The sequence below is a fragment of the Oncorhynchus nerka genome, linkage group LG3, assembly GCF_034236695.1.
Source record: "Oncorhynchus nerka isolate Pitt River linkage group LG3, Oner_Uvic_2.0, whole genome shotgun sequence".
In the NCBI taxonomy this organism is placed as follows: Eukaryota; Metazoa; Chordata; class Actinopteri; order Salmoniformes; family Salmonidae; genus Oncorhynchus; species Oncorhynchus nerka.
This window is the reverse complement of record NC_088398.1, coordinates 73,684,935-73,701,167: the sequence shown is the minus strand read 5'-3', so window position 1 is coordinate 73,701,167 and position 16,233 is coordinate 73,684,935. Positions and strand designations below refer to the sequence as shown.

The window sequence follows — 16,233 nt, the reverse complement described above, 5'->3', positions numbered from 1 at the left end:
CACTACGCCGTGAAGGACTGAAATCCTGCAGTGCCCGCAAGGTCCCCCTGCTCAAGAAAGCACATATACATTGCCTGTCTGAAGTTTGCCAATGAACATCTGAATGATTCAGAGGACAACTGGGTGAAAGTGTTGTAGTCTGATGAGACCAAAATGGAGCTATTTGGCATCAACTCAACTCGCCATGTTTGGAGGAGGACGAATGCTGCCTATGACCCCAAGAACCCCATCCCCACCGTCAATCATGGAGGTGGAAACATTATGCTTTGGGGGTGTTTTTCTGCTAAGGGGACAGGACAACTTCACCGCATCAAAGGGACGATGGACGGGGCCATGTACCGTCAAATCTTGGGTGAGAATCTCCTTCCCTCAGCCAGGGCATTGAAAATGGGTCGTGGATGGGTATACCAGCATGACAATGACCCAAAACACACAGCCAAGGCAACAAAGGAGTGGCTCAAGAAGAAGCACATTAAGGTCCTGGAGAGGCCTAGCCAGTCTCCAGATCTTAATCCCATAGAAAATCTGTGGAGGGAGCTGAACGTTCGAGTTGCCAAACGTCAGCCTCGAAACCTTAATGACTTGGAGAAGATCTGCAAAGAGGAGTGTGACATTATCCCTCCTGAGATGTGTGCAAACCTGGTGGCCAACTACAAGAAACGTCTGATCTCTGTGATTGCCAATAAGGGTTTTGCCACCAAGTACTAAGTCATGTTTTGCAGAGGGGTCAAATACTTATATTCCCTTATTAAAATGCAAATCAAGTTATAACATTTTTGACATGCGTTTTTCTGCATTTTTTTTGTTGTTATTCTGTCTCTCACAAATAAACCCTACCATTAAAATGATAGACTGATCATTTATTTGTCAGTGGGCAAACGTGCAAAATCAGCAGGGGATCAAATCATTTTTCCCTCACTGTAGGACACCATATTTGGTCAGAGGGCTACGCCTTCATGGCATGCCAATGATGCAGGCGCCATTACTTGAATGACTGAATCTTTGTCAAATAAGCACCAATCAGGGTCAAACTAAGCTAGCTAGATAGCCAATGAGCTGTATATGTCGTAGAATGTAGCTACTAACCTTGTACGACAGCATGCCTTTTCATTTTGGACAAAAATGATAAGGATATTCAGAGTTATGAAGTTATGAAAACTGGTTGTTTTGCAAATGTTGACCTTATAATATGGCTACTAATACTTGGACAGTCCATGTATAAAGATCTGACGATATTCTTGCAGAAAAATGGAAAATGAATACGAATGTTTCCTTCACGATTTTCCCAAATGTACCAGGGGACTTCACACTAAAAGTCTTGTTGTTCAGTCATACTTCAAGTTATCCATTTTAAACTTTGCACATACACTGCTGCCATCTTGTGGAGACTATTGGAATTACAACCAGTGTGACGGCTAGAACTCTGACCTTTCTCATTTCGCATTTCAAAGATGGTGGTAGAAAAAGACTGGTTGTTTTTTTTCTTTGTATTTTCTTCTACCAGATATATTGTGTTATATTATCCTACATTCCTTTCTTTCACATTTCCACAAACTTCAAAGTGTTTCTTTTCAAATGGTACCAGGAATATGCATATCCTTGCTTCAGTTAGATTTGGGTATGTCATTTTTGGCGAAAATAGGGAAAAAAGGGGCGGATCCTTAACCTAAAGCCCTGAAGCAAGGATATGCATACTCTTGATACCATTTGAAAGGAAACACTTTGAAGTTTGTGGAAATATAAAATGAATGTAGGAGAATATAACACAATTTAATGCACCTTACACTTTGCCCTCCTGCTTGTCTGCCCTTAATATCCTTCTCTGTAATGTAACACACATAAACATAAGTACACTGGTACACACAGCCTGCAATCCATTTTGAAGCAACTGGAGGACATTTCACATTCATCAGCAGTGCCAATGTCAGAGTTTCAGGAGAAAGAATGACAGAAACAGGCAATGTGAAAGGAGAGATCAGAGAGACTGTCTTCCTCTCTCACATGTCCCTGTCCTGCTCTGGGAGATGGATGGGAATAATGTGGGCTAAGCCAGGGCTACATGGGATGAAGAGTGTTTCCGGAATGTTGTGACGACTCAGGAGGGCAGACTTCTGGAATAAGTGTTCTCAGTCCCCAGAGACAGGAAATAACATACAACGTGTGTGTGTGTGTGTGTGGCATGTGTGTGTATGTGCGTGCGACGTGTTTGTGTGTGTGCGTGCGGCAATATTCCCTCCCAGAATAGCTGTTGCCTGGAGGAGAATATCAAGGAAAGTGCCTGCTGTAACGGATGGATGGATGAGGAGAGCGGAGGAGAGGAGAGGGGAAGACGGAAGGTAGAGGGAAGGAGTGGAGATGAGAGAGAAAAGAGGAGAAGAGAGGGGAGGGGATAAGAAGGGATAGGAGTATATTGTAGTGGCTGATCTTTCAGGGCTTGTTAGTGTGTCAGTGTGTATGTCTGTAGAATAACTATGTCTAACATTCCACTGCTTGAAGAATGAGAAGATAATGCTGTAGATATATATGTTTAAAAGGATGGGGCTTAAGCTGCATCCTTGTCTCATCCTCCGGACCCGTGGAAAGAAATGTGTGCGTTTTTTGCCAGTTCTAACCGCACACTTGTTGTTTGTGCACATCGATTTTATAATGTTGTATGTTTTCCCCCCAACACCACTTTCCATCAATTTGTATAGCAGACCCTCATGCCTAATTGAGTCAAAAGCTTTTTTGAAATCAACAAAGCATGAGAACACTTTGCCTTTGTTTTGGTTTGTTTGTTTGTCAATTAGGGTGTGCAGGATGAATACGTGGTCTGTCGTACGGCAATTTGGTAAAAAAACAATTTGACATTTGCTCAGTACATTGTTTTCGCTGAGGAAATGTATGAGTCTGCTGTTAATGATAAAAATAAAATAAAAATGTTTTTTTTTACCTTCATTTAACCAGGCAAGTCAGTTAAGAACACATTCTTATTTTCAATGATGGCCTGGGAACAGTGGGTTAACTGCCTGTTCAGGGGCAGAACGACAGATTTGTACCTTGTCAGCTCGGGGGTTTGAACTCGCAACCTTCCGGTTATTAGTCCAACGCTCTAACCACTAGGCTACGCTGCCGCCCCAAATTTGACACCAATAATGCAGAAGATTTTATTTTGGTTGCTGTTGACGCATATCCCCGGTAGTTATTGGGGTCAAATTTGTCTCCACTTTTGTGGATTGTGGTGATCAGTCCTTGGTTCCAAATATTGGGGAAGATGCAAGAGCTGAGGATGATGTTACAGAGTTTAAGTATAGCCAATTGGAATTTGTAGTCTGTATATTTTATCATTTAATTTAGGATACCGTCAACCACACAGACCTTTTTGGGTTGGAGGGTTTGTATTTTGTCCTGTAGTTCATTCAATGTAATTGGAGAATCCAGTGTGTTCAGGTAGTCTTTAATAATTGATTCTAAGATTTGTATTTGATCATGTATATATTTTTGCTGTTTGTTATAGAGCCAAACAGATTGGAGAATTGGTTTACCCATACATCTCCATTTTAGATAGATAACTCTTCGTGTTGTTGTTTGTTTAGAGTTTTCCAATTTTCCCAGAAGTGGTTAGATTCAATGGATTCTTCAATTAAATTGAGCTGATTTCTGACGTGCTGTTCCTTATTATTTTTTTCTCTCTCTCTGTGTCTCTCTCTCTCTCTCTCTCTCTCTGTGTGTCTCTCTCTCTCTCTCTCTCTCTCTCTGTGTCTCTCTCTCTCTCTCTCTCTCTCTGTGTCTCTCTCTCTCTCTCTGTGTGTGTAGCTCTCTCTCTCTCTGTGTCTCTCTCTCTCTCTCTGTGTCTCTCTCTCTCTCTATGTGTCTCTCTATGTGTCTCTCTCTCTCTGTGTCTCTCTCTCTCTCTCTCTCTCTCTCTCTCTGTGTGTGTAGCTCTCTCTCTCTGTGTCTCTCTCTCTCTCTCTCTCTCTCTCTCTGTGTGTGTAGCTCTCTCTCTCTCTGTGTCTCTCTCTCTCTCTCTCTCTCTCTCTCTCTGTGTGTGTAGCTCTCTCTCTCTCTGTGTAACTCTCTCTCTCTCTCTATGTGTCTCTCTCTCTCTATGTGTCTCTCTATGTGTCTCTCTCTCTATGTGTCTCTCTCTCTCTATATGTGTCTCTCTCTCTCTCTGTCTCTCTCTCTCTCTCTCTCTCTCTCTCTCTGTCTCTCTCTCTCTCTCTCTCTCTCTCTCTGTAACTCTCTCTCTATATGTGTCTCTCTCTGTCTCTCTCTCTCTCTCTCTGTGTCTCTCTCTCTCTCTCTATGTCTCTCTCTCTCTCTCTATGTGTCTCTCTCTCTCTCTCTGTGTCTCTCTCTGTGTCTCTCTCTCTGTGTCTCTCTCTCTGTGTCTCTCTCTCTGTGTCTCTCTCTCCCAGTAGTATAGTGCAGTGAGTAATCTACTTGATATAAAAGGCTGGAGGTATTTATTTTGGTCTGTTTGGCAAATGGGTCATACATTTAAACTCAGGACAGTAGAGAGAGGGACAGCGAGAGAAAGTGGGGAGGTGGGGACAGAGACAGGGGGGGTGGGGACAGAGAGAAGGGGGAGTAGGTAGAGACAGAGGGAGAGGGGAGGAAGATGACATGGTAGGACCTCACATTGGACAGAGGGAAGGAGTGGAGTTACACACATTCCCAGTTTAGATTAAGCTCCAAGTTCCCCTGAGGGGCGGCAGGTAGCCTAGTGGTTAGAGCATTGGGCCAGTAACCAAAAGGTTGCTAGATTGAATCCCCGAGTTGACAAGGTAAAAATCTGTCGTTCTGCCCCCTGAACAAGACAGTTAACCCACGGATTCCTAGGCTGTCATTGTAAATAAGAATAAGTTCTTAACTGACTTGCCTAGTTAAATAAATGAAATTACAATAAAAAGCCTCTGATAACTCCGCCTGGCGTTGGCTAGTCTTATCACCAGGCTCTACAGTGAGTCAGTTGCACTGTCACTACTTAGTTTCTACATCAAGCGTCAACTCCATCCCAGACACGCTGCTGTATAAATCATACTCACTTCTGAAAGCACTAGTTATCTGGAAAACCACTATCTGCAAGTGATTGAATCCCTGCTCTAGTCTCTCGTATACATTTTAAAAGGAAAAATCACATGTACACACATTTAATCTTCTGAACGGTTTGGCTGCTGTGACCATTCTAACTGGTATCTGAGGAGCCATCTTGGTTTAAGGAGCTTAATAGCTGTTAGAGTTATTCCTTCAATCCATCCTGTTTAGGATGACAGTGCAATACCTAATTTGCATACCTGTTGAAGACTCAAAATATTGATTTGTTCAAGCATCCTTGAATATTTATAGAAATGAGCAGGCATGTTTAGTGATCTAGCTTAGTGGAGCACATTGTTATTTCTTCTCTCTCTCTTTCCTCTAAGTCAATGTCTCTCACACCGCTCTCTCTCACACCCCTCTCTCTCACACCCATTAATAGTATGTGAGTTCTGTTGCTTTTCTATAGACCATTTTCTGCCACATGAATTCTAACCCCTGACCGCTAACCTCTCTCTCTCTTTCCTCCACAGATCTGGAGAGAGGGGCCAGTATCTGCCACATGAATTCTAACCCCTGACCTCTAACCTCTCTCTCTCTTTCCTCCACAGATCTGAAGAGAGAGGCCAGTATCTGCCACATGAATTCTAACCCCTGACCTCTAACCTCTCTCTCTCTTTCCTCCACAGATCTGAAGAGAGAGGCCAGTATCTGCCACATGAATTCTAACCCCTGACCTCTAACCTCTCTCTCTCTTTCCTCCACAGATCTGAAGAGAGAGGCCAGTATCTGCCACATGAATTCTAACCCCTGACCTCTAACCTCTCTCTCTCTTTCCTCCACAGATCTGAAGAGAGAGGCCAGTATCTGCCACATGAATTCTAACCCCTGACCTCTAACCTCTCTCTCTCTTTCCTCCACAGATCTGAAGAGAGAGGCCAGTATCTGCCACATGCTGAAGCACCCTCACATCGTAGAGCTAGTGGAGACATACAGCTCAGATGGCATGCTCTACATGGTCTTCGAGTTGTGAGTCACAACTTTGTTCCTGTCTATTACACATGCACATGCACACACTCTCACACTCACTCACTCAATTATGCACAGCAACATACATATTCATAGGATATAAGCATTTTTTGCATCTAAAAAGTATTTTATTTCAAATGTGATGAGGTTTAATATGATCAGCTATAATCCGAGGTCGCTCCCATCCCCATCAGTTCAGTCTGTCATGTCGCTGAGCGGTAAACACCACTAGTGGTGTAATCAATGTGACCATTGGTAATGGATTTCTACTGCTCGCTAACGCTAGCATAGCTAGGCTAGGTATCAGGACAGAGTACTGTATGGGTAAAGTGAGTGAGTGTAGCTGCAGCTGTGGCTGCATGCAGACGTCAGTGTAGCAAGCTCTTATAGAACGTGTTGAGGCAAAAGCCATTTTTAAAGTGACGTCTTAATTTCTGAAATGACATCATCATTTGTACCGACAGATGTATTCTATCGAGTATCATTTTAGAATATGCATAAAATTCATCCTCCAAATGCAACGTCTGCCTACACCCACACGTATCGTCTAGATTTTGAATACCTTCAAACACCAAATTATACCTCATTTTAAAATAGGCCACCTGTCAATCGTGAATAATAATTATTGTTATTTTACCTGTGAAACGTCCAAACTGCATCTGCATGCCAATAATTTGATCTCAATCAGATTCATGGGAATATGCATTCAGATGTTCTTGAATGATGTAGGCCTACAGTGTAGTATGTATGTACATTATGTAGGTTGGCCTAACTATGTTTTCCTGAGCCTCTGGTTGTAACCAATAACATAGGCCTACCTGTATTTTGTTTCAATCAAAGCTCATATTTGCCTAGTGGTACCGTGGTGCACAAGCTGTTAAGTTTTGACCCATGAGAAAAAAATGGGACCACTCAGCTAATCATCCTAAAACCTCATAAGGGGATGTTTTTGGTCTTACGGTAACGTTATACTTAAGCAATAAGGCCAGAGGAGGTGTGGTATAGGGCCAATATACCACGGCTAAGGGCTGTTCTTAGGCACGAAGCAACCCCCGAGGTGCCTTATTGCTATTATAAACTGGTTACCAATGTAATTAGAGCAATAAAAAATGTTTTGTCATGCCCGTGTTATACGGTCTGATATACCATGGCTTTCAGCCAATCAGCATTCAGGGCTCGAACCACCCAGTTAATAATGTCTGAAATACCCTTGGCTGTCAGCCAATCAGCATTCGGGGCTCGAACCACCCAGTTTATAACGTGCTATTCCATTCGGTTCTGTTGTGTAGAATACTAATAAAACATTGTGACTTTGCGGCCATTGAATAGCTTTGATCAACCTTTTACTAAACAAGCACCAGTGAGAAGTAGCAAGTGACGCTCCGGTACGCTGCGGCAGGACTACAACTCTGGTGATAATAGGACTGGAGTAGAGAGATGAAGAGAATCAGAGGAGAGAGAGAAAGAGTATCGGGAGAGAGAAAGCTGAGAGAGAGAGCGAGAGAGAGAGAGGAGAATGGCAGAGGGCTGAAAGGGTGAAGTCGAGAGAGCAGCCAGGGAGGCAGAAGAAGTGATTGAGAAATAAATAAATAAAGAGCGAGAGGGGGAAATAGTGAAAGAGGTCTGTAGAGGAAGAGATGGTGAGTCCTACCTACGGTGTCTGCTGAAAAATGAGAGAGAGAGACTGAAAGAAAGAAAGAAAGAAAGAAAGAAAGAAAGCCATCAGTGTGGAATATGAAGAGTGTTCTGTTCTAGTCTGGGGCGGCAGGGTAGCCTAGTGGTTAGAGCGTTGGACTAGTAATTGGAAGGTTGCAAGTTCAAACCCCCGAGCTGACAAGGTACAAATCTGTTGTTCTGCCCCTGAACAGGCAGTTAACCCGCTGTTCCCAGGCCGTCATTGAAAATAAGAATTTGTTCTTAACTGACTTGCCTGGTTAAATAAAGATAAAATAAATAAAACTTTGCAGACAGAGTTCAGTGTGTCAAAAAGGGCATGCTGTCCGGTCCTCTGGCAGTCTCTATGGGGGTGCCACAGGGTTCAATTCTCGGGCCGACTCTTTTCTCTGTATATATCAATGATGTTACTCATGCTGCGGGCGATTCCCTGATCCACCTCTACGCAGACGACACCATTCTATATACTTCCGGCCCGTCCTTGGACACTGTGCTATCTAACCTCCAAACGAGCTTCAATGCCATACAACACTCCTTCCGTGGCCTCCAACTGCTCTTAAACGCTAGTAAAACCAAATGCATGCTTTTCAACCGTTCGCTGCCTGCACCCGCACGCCTGACCAGCATCACCACCCTGGATGGTTCCGACCTTGAATATGTGGACATCTATAAGTACCTAGGTGTCTGGCTAGACTGTAAACTCTCCTTCCAGACCCATATCAAACATCTCCAATCGAAAATCAAATCAAGCGTCGGCTTTCTATTCCGCAACAAAGCCTCCTTCACTCACGCCGCCAAACTTACCCTAGTAAAACTGACTATCCTACCGATCCTCAACTTCGGCGATGTCATCTACAAAATTGCTTCCAACACTCTACTCAGCAAACTGGATGCAGTTTATCACAGTGCCATCCGTTTTGTCACTAAAGCACCTTATACCACCCACCACTGCGACTTGTATGCTCTAGTCGGCTGGCCCTCGCTACATATTCGTCGCCAGACCCACTGGCTCCAGGTCATCTACAAGTCCATGCTAGGTAAAGCTCCGCCTTTTCTCAGTTCACTGGTCACGATGGCAACACCCATCCGTAGCACGCGCTCCAGCAGGTGTATCTCACTGATCATCCCTAAAGCCAACACCTCATTTGGCCGCCTTTCGTTCCAGTTCTCTGCTGCCTGTGACTGGAACAATTGCAAAATCGCTGAAGTTGGAGACTTTTATCTCCCTCACCAACTTCAAACATCTGCTATCTGAGCAGCTAACTGATCGCTGCAGCTGTACATAGTCTATTGGTAAATAGCCCACCCATTTTCACCTACCTCATCCCCATACTGTTTTTATTTATTTACTTTTCTGCTCTTTTGCACACCAATATCTCTACCTGTACATAACCATCTGATCATTTATCACTCCAGTGTTAATCTGCATAATTGTAATTATTCGCCTACCTTCTCATGCCTTTTGCACACAATGTATATAGACTCCCTTTTTTCTACTGTGTTATTGACTTGTTAATTGTTTACTCCATGTGTAACTCTGTGTTGTCTGTTCACACTGCTATGCTTTATCTTGGCCAGGGTCGCAGGTTAAATAAAGCAAATGAGAACTTGTTCTCAACTAGCCTACCTGGTTAAATAAAGGTGTTCTCAACTAGCCTACCTGGTTAAATAAAGGTGTTCTCAACTAGCCTACCTGGTTAAATAAAGGTGAAATAAATAAAAAATAAAAAATAAAGAATCATACAGTCGTGACAGTGCGTCTGCCTTAGTGTTCTGGGAACCTGGTCTATATGACATTGTAAACCTAAACCGGGTGAAAAACATAGGCCACCTTGCCTGGCGAGGGTTCAGTCTCCTCGACTCCCGGATGTACTCCAGATTACGGTGGTCAGTCCAGATGAGAAAAGGGTGTTTAGCCCCCTCAAGCCAATGTCTCCACACCTTCAGAGCCTTGACGACAGCCAACAACTCCCCATGTCATAGTTTCGCTCCGCCGGGCTGAGCTTCCTCAAAAAGAAAGCACAGGGGCGGAGCTTCGGTGGCGTACCAGAGCGCTGTGAGAGCAGCCTCGGACGCGTCCACCTCCACCATGAATGCCAAAGAGGGATCAGGATGAGCCAGTACCGGAGCCGAGGTAAACAGAGCCTTCAAGGGACCAAAAGCTCTGTCCGCCTCAGCCGACCACCGCAGATGCACCAGTCCCCCCTTCAGCAGTGACGTAATGGGAGCAGCCACCTGCCTAAAACCCTGGATAAACCTCCGGTAGTAGTTGGCAAACCCTAAAAACCGCTGCACTTCCTTTACTGTGGTGGGAGTCGGCCAATTACGCACGGCTGCAATGCGGTCACACTTCATCACCAACCCTGATGTGGAAATGCGATATCCTAGGAAGGAGACGGCCTGTCGTGACATGTGTTTTGTTCTAGTCTACTCTGTTCTATTCTGTTGTGTTCTGTTCTAGTCTACTCTGTTGTGTTTTGTTCTAGTCTACTCTGTTCTATTCTGTTGTGTTTTGTTCTAGTCTACTCTGTTCTATTCTGTTGTGTTGTGTTCTAGTCTACTCTGTTCTATTCTGTTGTGTTGTGTTCTACTCTACTCTGTTCTATTCTGTTGTGTTGTGTTCTAGTCTACTCTGTTCTATTCTGTTGTGTTCTGTTCTAGTCTACTCTGTTCTAGACAAAGATCGCGCACTAGAGGAAACCCCCCTTAGGTCCCTGAAGATTCCACACGAACAAAGGATACGATAAAAACGAATGAGTTTCATTTTAAAGGAATATCCATAGTTTTATCAAACACACATATACATACATTAATGCACGTAAACAGTCAGATACAGACACGCGTACAAACACACACTCACACAGACAGACACATACATACATGCACACATACAAACACACACAGACAGACACAGACAGACAAAGACAGACAGATACATACATACACAGCTTTCAAACAGGCCCATAGTAGTGGCACACACTTCAAACTTGAATAAGAACCTTTTCACCTCCTGAAGTCTCGCTCTCTCCCCTTCTCTCTCTCTCTTTCTACCCCTCTCCCACTCCCTATCCCCCTCTCTCCCTCTCTTTCTCCCCCTCTTCCACTCACTCACCCGCTATCACTCCCTTCCTCTACCCCCTCCCTCCATCTATCTCTCTCTCTCTCTTTCCTACAGTATGGATGGTGCAGACTTGTGTTTTGAGATTGTGAAGAGGGCAGACGCTGGCTTCGTCTACAGTGAGGCGGTGGCCAGGTAAGACCAAGTCCACTTCCCATGATGCTCCATTTGAAATAGTTCCTCTTGTTGCATTGAGTTCCATTCAATCTGATGGCTTCACATTTCTCCAAGGCTGCACTTCGGTATGGCATTCAACCTTTCAAAACTCAATTTAACACAACTAGTGAAAAATAAATTCAGAGAATAATACCAAAACACCATGGACAGAAATAACCACTTGTCGCTATTACAACAATATTGTCTAGAATCAATAGTCATGGTGTTTTATTTCTGCCTTCCTTTCTCCTGCTCCAGTCACTACATGAGACAGATCTTAGAGGCACTGCGATATTGTCATGACAACAACGTCATCCATCGAGACGTGAAGGTAGGCCCTAGTCTCCGTTTGACAGTATGTGTGTTTGTGCACGTGTCTCCCGGAAACAGAGTTTACTTGGAGTTGGAACATAGCTGTGATTTTACTGTGCTCAGTCCCCTCCTCCACTCCTCAATTCTCTCTTGACCCAGACGTGTTTTTCAATCTGGCTGTTTGTCTGAAACATTTCTAAGTGAGTTTGAATTTGAGTTTATTTTTACAGGGAGAGTGAAACATTAATCAACATACATTTTCAACAGCAGTCCCTGGGCAGATTATTAAAAACAATTCCAATAACAATGCAGACAAACAATGAGCAGTGAGCACATGCAGAGCAACATAGGACAAGCAACACAGCATGCAGAGCAACACAGCATGCAGAGCAACACAGCATGCAGAGCAACACAGACAGACTGAGCAACATAGGACAAGCAACACAGCATGCAGAGCAACACAGACAGACTGAGCAACATAGGACAAGCAACACAGCATGCAGAGCAACACAGACAGACTGAGCAACATAGGACAAGAAACACAGCATGCAGAGCAACACAGACAGACTGAGCAACATAGGACAAGCAACACAGCATGCAGAGCAACACAGACAGACTGAGCAACATAGGACAAGCAACACAGCATGCAGAGCAACACAGACAGACTGAGCAACATAGGACAAGCAACACAGCATGCAGAGCGACACAGACAGACTGAGCAACATAGGACAAGCAACACAGCATGCAGAGCGACACAGACAGACTGAGCAACATAGGACAAGCAACACAGCATGCAGAGCAGCACGCAGACAGACAGAGCAGGGATTCTTTTTATTTAACTAGGCAAGTGAGTTAATTATTATTTTTCAAAGACAGCCTACCCCAGCTAAACCCTCCTTTAACCCGAACAACGCTGGGACAATTGTGCGCCGCCCTTTGGGACTCCAAATCACGGCCGGTTGTGATACCTGGATCGAACCAGAGTCTGTAGTGACGCCTCTAGGACAGAGATGCAGCTCCTTAGACTTCTGTGCTACTCTGAAGCCTTAACCCATAGCTCACAAGTGTGAACGTGAAGATTTGTGCTGCTCGTCTTCTCAGCGTTTCCTCCTCTGTCCGTTTCTGGGATTTCCAACATCACTCTAGCAGCGCTGAAGCATATATTTACCTAAAAAACAAATCAACTGTAGAGCTTATATTTAGAGTTTCATAATGACCTTCTGTGAGAGTATTCATGTTATAACATAAATATAGTGCCTTAGTGTTAGCAGGCTTGTTTGCAAAGTGTAAACCACACAGCTTGTGTTAGTTGTTCAGGGTGGAAACTATGAGAAAACAGATCGCTAGCTCACACTCTGGGTAACAAGTTGAAGAAGTTGGCCGTGGTTTTAGCAAGGTTGAGATGAAGCTGCTACCTTTCAATCTTTACTCTGTATTGCTCCAGAACCACTAGTCAAACGTCAGCCATTTTAACTCTGACAACTCAAGAGATTGATTGCAGTAACTATGAGTAGTGTAGTTGTTGTTGACAGAGTTGTCACAGTGAGTTGAAGTGAGTTAATGCTGCTGTTGTTCACAGGTAATATGGCGATGCTGTCCTTGTTGAATATGGAGCAACTTGTGTGTGTAGGTGCGTGAAAGTCAAGGTCTTTGAATTCATTTGAATCTCTTAGATGTATAAATCACAGAACATGTCTATTATATTATTCATAATAACCCCTTCTTCTCGCCACGCTGTGCGTGTATATGCATCATGTGTGTGTATATGCATCATGTGCGTGTATATGCATCATGTGTGTGTATATGCATCATGTGTGTGTATATGCATCATGTGTGTGTATATGCATCATGTGTGTGTATATGCATCATGTGCGTGTATATTCATCATGTGCGTGTATATTCATCATGTGTGTGTATATGCATCATGTGTGTGTATATGCATCATGTGTGTGTATATGCATCATGTGCGTGTATATGCATCATGTGTGTGTATATGCATCATGTGTGTGTATGATAGAGTGTAACCACAGACTGTCACATGCCTGATTACATCAAATGTCATGTTTTCATTCTAGTTCCAGGAAACAGAAATGATAATGCAGTTTGGAATGTTTGATTGATTACCTTGTGATAATGGACTAGATTACAGACTACTAAAACTAGAAGATGTGCTGTACACATGTAAATAGCTAGCCGTTTTCAGATAGACGGTGTTGATGGAGCGATGCCTCACTGTATATTTATTGTGGAATGGTGAAGAATACCGTTAAAATCAAACACTAACTTGATCTGAGCTCCTGTGTCTGTTTACTTCAGGCTATTTGTTGTAGAGTAATGCAGAAGCCATATGCATTGCCCCATGGCAAGCACTGTGTTACATCTTTCCCTTCAAATACTGCATAGTAGCTGTTTGTGTTCTGTGTGTGTGTGTGTGTATTATTATCTCATAACAAAGGCCAAACACAAAAAAGCACACACGTGCACACACACAACAAAGCCTTCACCTAGCTATGCGTGGTCAGCACTGTGGGCGGCGGGCCACTGAGACTCTACAGTTTTTACTGGATCAGCAATGCACTGGCAGGTAAAATACAGTGCCTTCGGAAAGTATTCAGACCATTGACTTTTTCCACATTTTGTTACGTAACATCCTTATTCTAAAATTGATTCAAAAGTATACAGTGGGGCAAAAAAGTATTTAGTCAGCCACCAATTAAAAATCCTACAATGTGATTTTCTGGATTTTTTTGTGTCATTTTGTCTGTCATAGTTGAAGTGTACCTATGATGAAAATTACAGGCCTCTCACCTTTTCAAGTGGGAGAACTTGCACAATTGGTGGCTGACTAAATACTTTTTTGCCCCACTGTATATCCTCAGCCATCTACACACAATACCCCATAATGACAAAGTGAATACAGGTTTGTAGACATTTTTACAAATGTATACATTTAAAAATATATATATCTTAATTACATAAGTATTCAGACCCTTTGCTATAACTCGAAATTGAGCTCATGTGCATCTTCTTTCCATTGATCATCATTGAGATGTTTCTACAACTTAATTGGAGTTCACCTGTGGTAAATTCAATTGATTGGACATGATTTGAAAGGCACACACCTGTCTATATAAGGTCCCACAGTTCACTGTGCATGTCAGAGCAAAATCCAAGCCATGCGGTTGAAGGAATTGTCCAAAGAGCTCCGAGACAGGATTGTGTCGAGTCACATATTTGGGGAAAGGTACCAAAACATTTCTGCAGCATTGAAGGTCACCAAGAACACAGTCACCTCTATAATTCTTAAATAGAAGAAGTATGGTACCACGAAGACTCTTCCTAGAGCTGGCCAAACTGAGCAATCATGGGAGAAGGGCCTTGGTCAGGGAGGTGACCAAGATCCTGATGTTCACTCTGACAGAGCTCTAGAGTTCCTCTGCAGAGATGGGAGAACCTTCCCAAAGAACAACCTTCTCTGCAGCACTCCACCAATCAGGCCTTTATGGTAGAGTGGCCAGACAGAAGCCACTCCTTAGTAAAAGGCACATGACAGCCCGCCTAGAGTTTGCCAAAAGGCACCTAAAAGACTATAAGACCACGAGAAACAAGATTCTCTGATCTGATGAAATCAAGATTTAACTCTTTGGCCTGGATGCCAAGCGTCAACTCTGGAGGAAACCTGGCACCATCCCTACGATGAAGCAGGGTGGTGGCAGCATCATGTTGTGTGGATGTTTTTCAGCGGCAGGGACTGGGAGACTAGTCAGGATCGAGGCAAAGATGCATGGAGCAAAGTACGATCCTTGATGAAAACCTGCTCCAGAGTGCTCAGGACCTCAGACTGGGGTGAAGGTTCACCTTCCAACAGGACAACTACCCGAAGCACATAGCCAAGACAATGCAGGAGTGGCTTCGGGACAAGTCTCTGAATGTCCTTGAGTGGCCAAGCCAGAGCCCGGACGTAAACCTGATCGAACATCTCTGAATAGAACTGAAAATAGCTGTGCAGCAACGCTACCCATGCAACCTGTAAGAGCTTGAGAGGATCTGCAGAGAAGAATGGGAGAAACTCCCCAAATACAGGTGTGCCAAGCTTTTAATGTCATACCCAAGAAGACTTGAGGCTGTAATCACTGCCAGAGGTGCTTCAACAAAGTACTGAGTAAAGGGTCTGAATACTTATGTAAATGTGATATTTATTTTTAATTCGCAACATTTCTAAAAATCTGTTTTTGTTTTGTCATTGAAGGGTATTATGTGTAATGGTTTTTTTCTCCTCATCAATTTAATACATTTTAGAATAAAGTTATAATGCAACAAAATGTGGGAAAAGTCAAGGGCTCTGAATACTTTCCAAAGGCACTGTACCTCTGTTAATACATACACACTTATTGGCAAAAGCTGGACACAAAATACAATTTCCTAGCCACCGTGCTTCTACATCTGCATTGCTTGCTGTTTTCTGTATAGCACTTTGTGACATTGGCCGATGTAAAAAGGGCTTTATAAATACATTTGATTGATTGCAAAACTCAGCTCTATTCTTTGTACTGTAGCAACAGAGAGAAGTGAATGTTCGCTGCTTCCAACAGTGATCTTTCTATTCACCCCAGTAGGCTCCAAGAGGGGCAGTCAGTGGTAGTAATGGCAGCCTGTGTGTTTTTCCTGTCTACACGCTGATAACCAAACACACTGTGGGAATTGAAGAGAGCTGGATCTTATCTGTGAAGGCTAATAACTCAATATGGAGGAAATGTCACATTTTCCATATGAATGGAGAGAACGAGGGAAGGGTGGATGAAAGCGGCAGCACTAGCAGAGTGATTAATAGATAGACTGTGGCTTTTCCTACTGTATACACAATGTTAGCTGGTAGAATGTGTTAGTGGCTTCCTAATAGTCTTGTTTGTGTTATTTATGACTGG

At 43.4% G+C, this 16,233-nt stretch overlaps 1 pseudogene; it reads left to right on the top strand.

Moving 5' to 3' along the window:
- Window positions 1-16,233, top strand: part of LOC115113406 (peripheral plasma membrane protein CASK-like) — a 242,380-nt pseudogene that overhangs the window by 115,790 nt on the left and 110,357 nt on the right.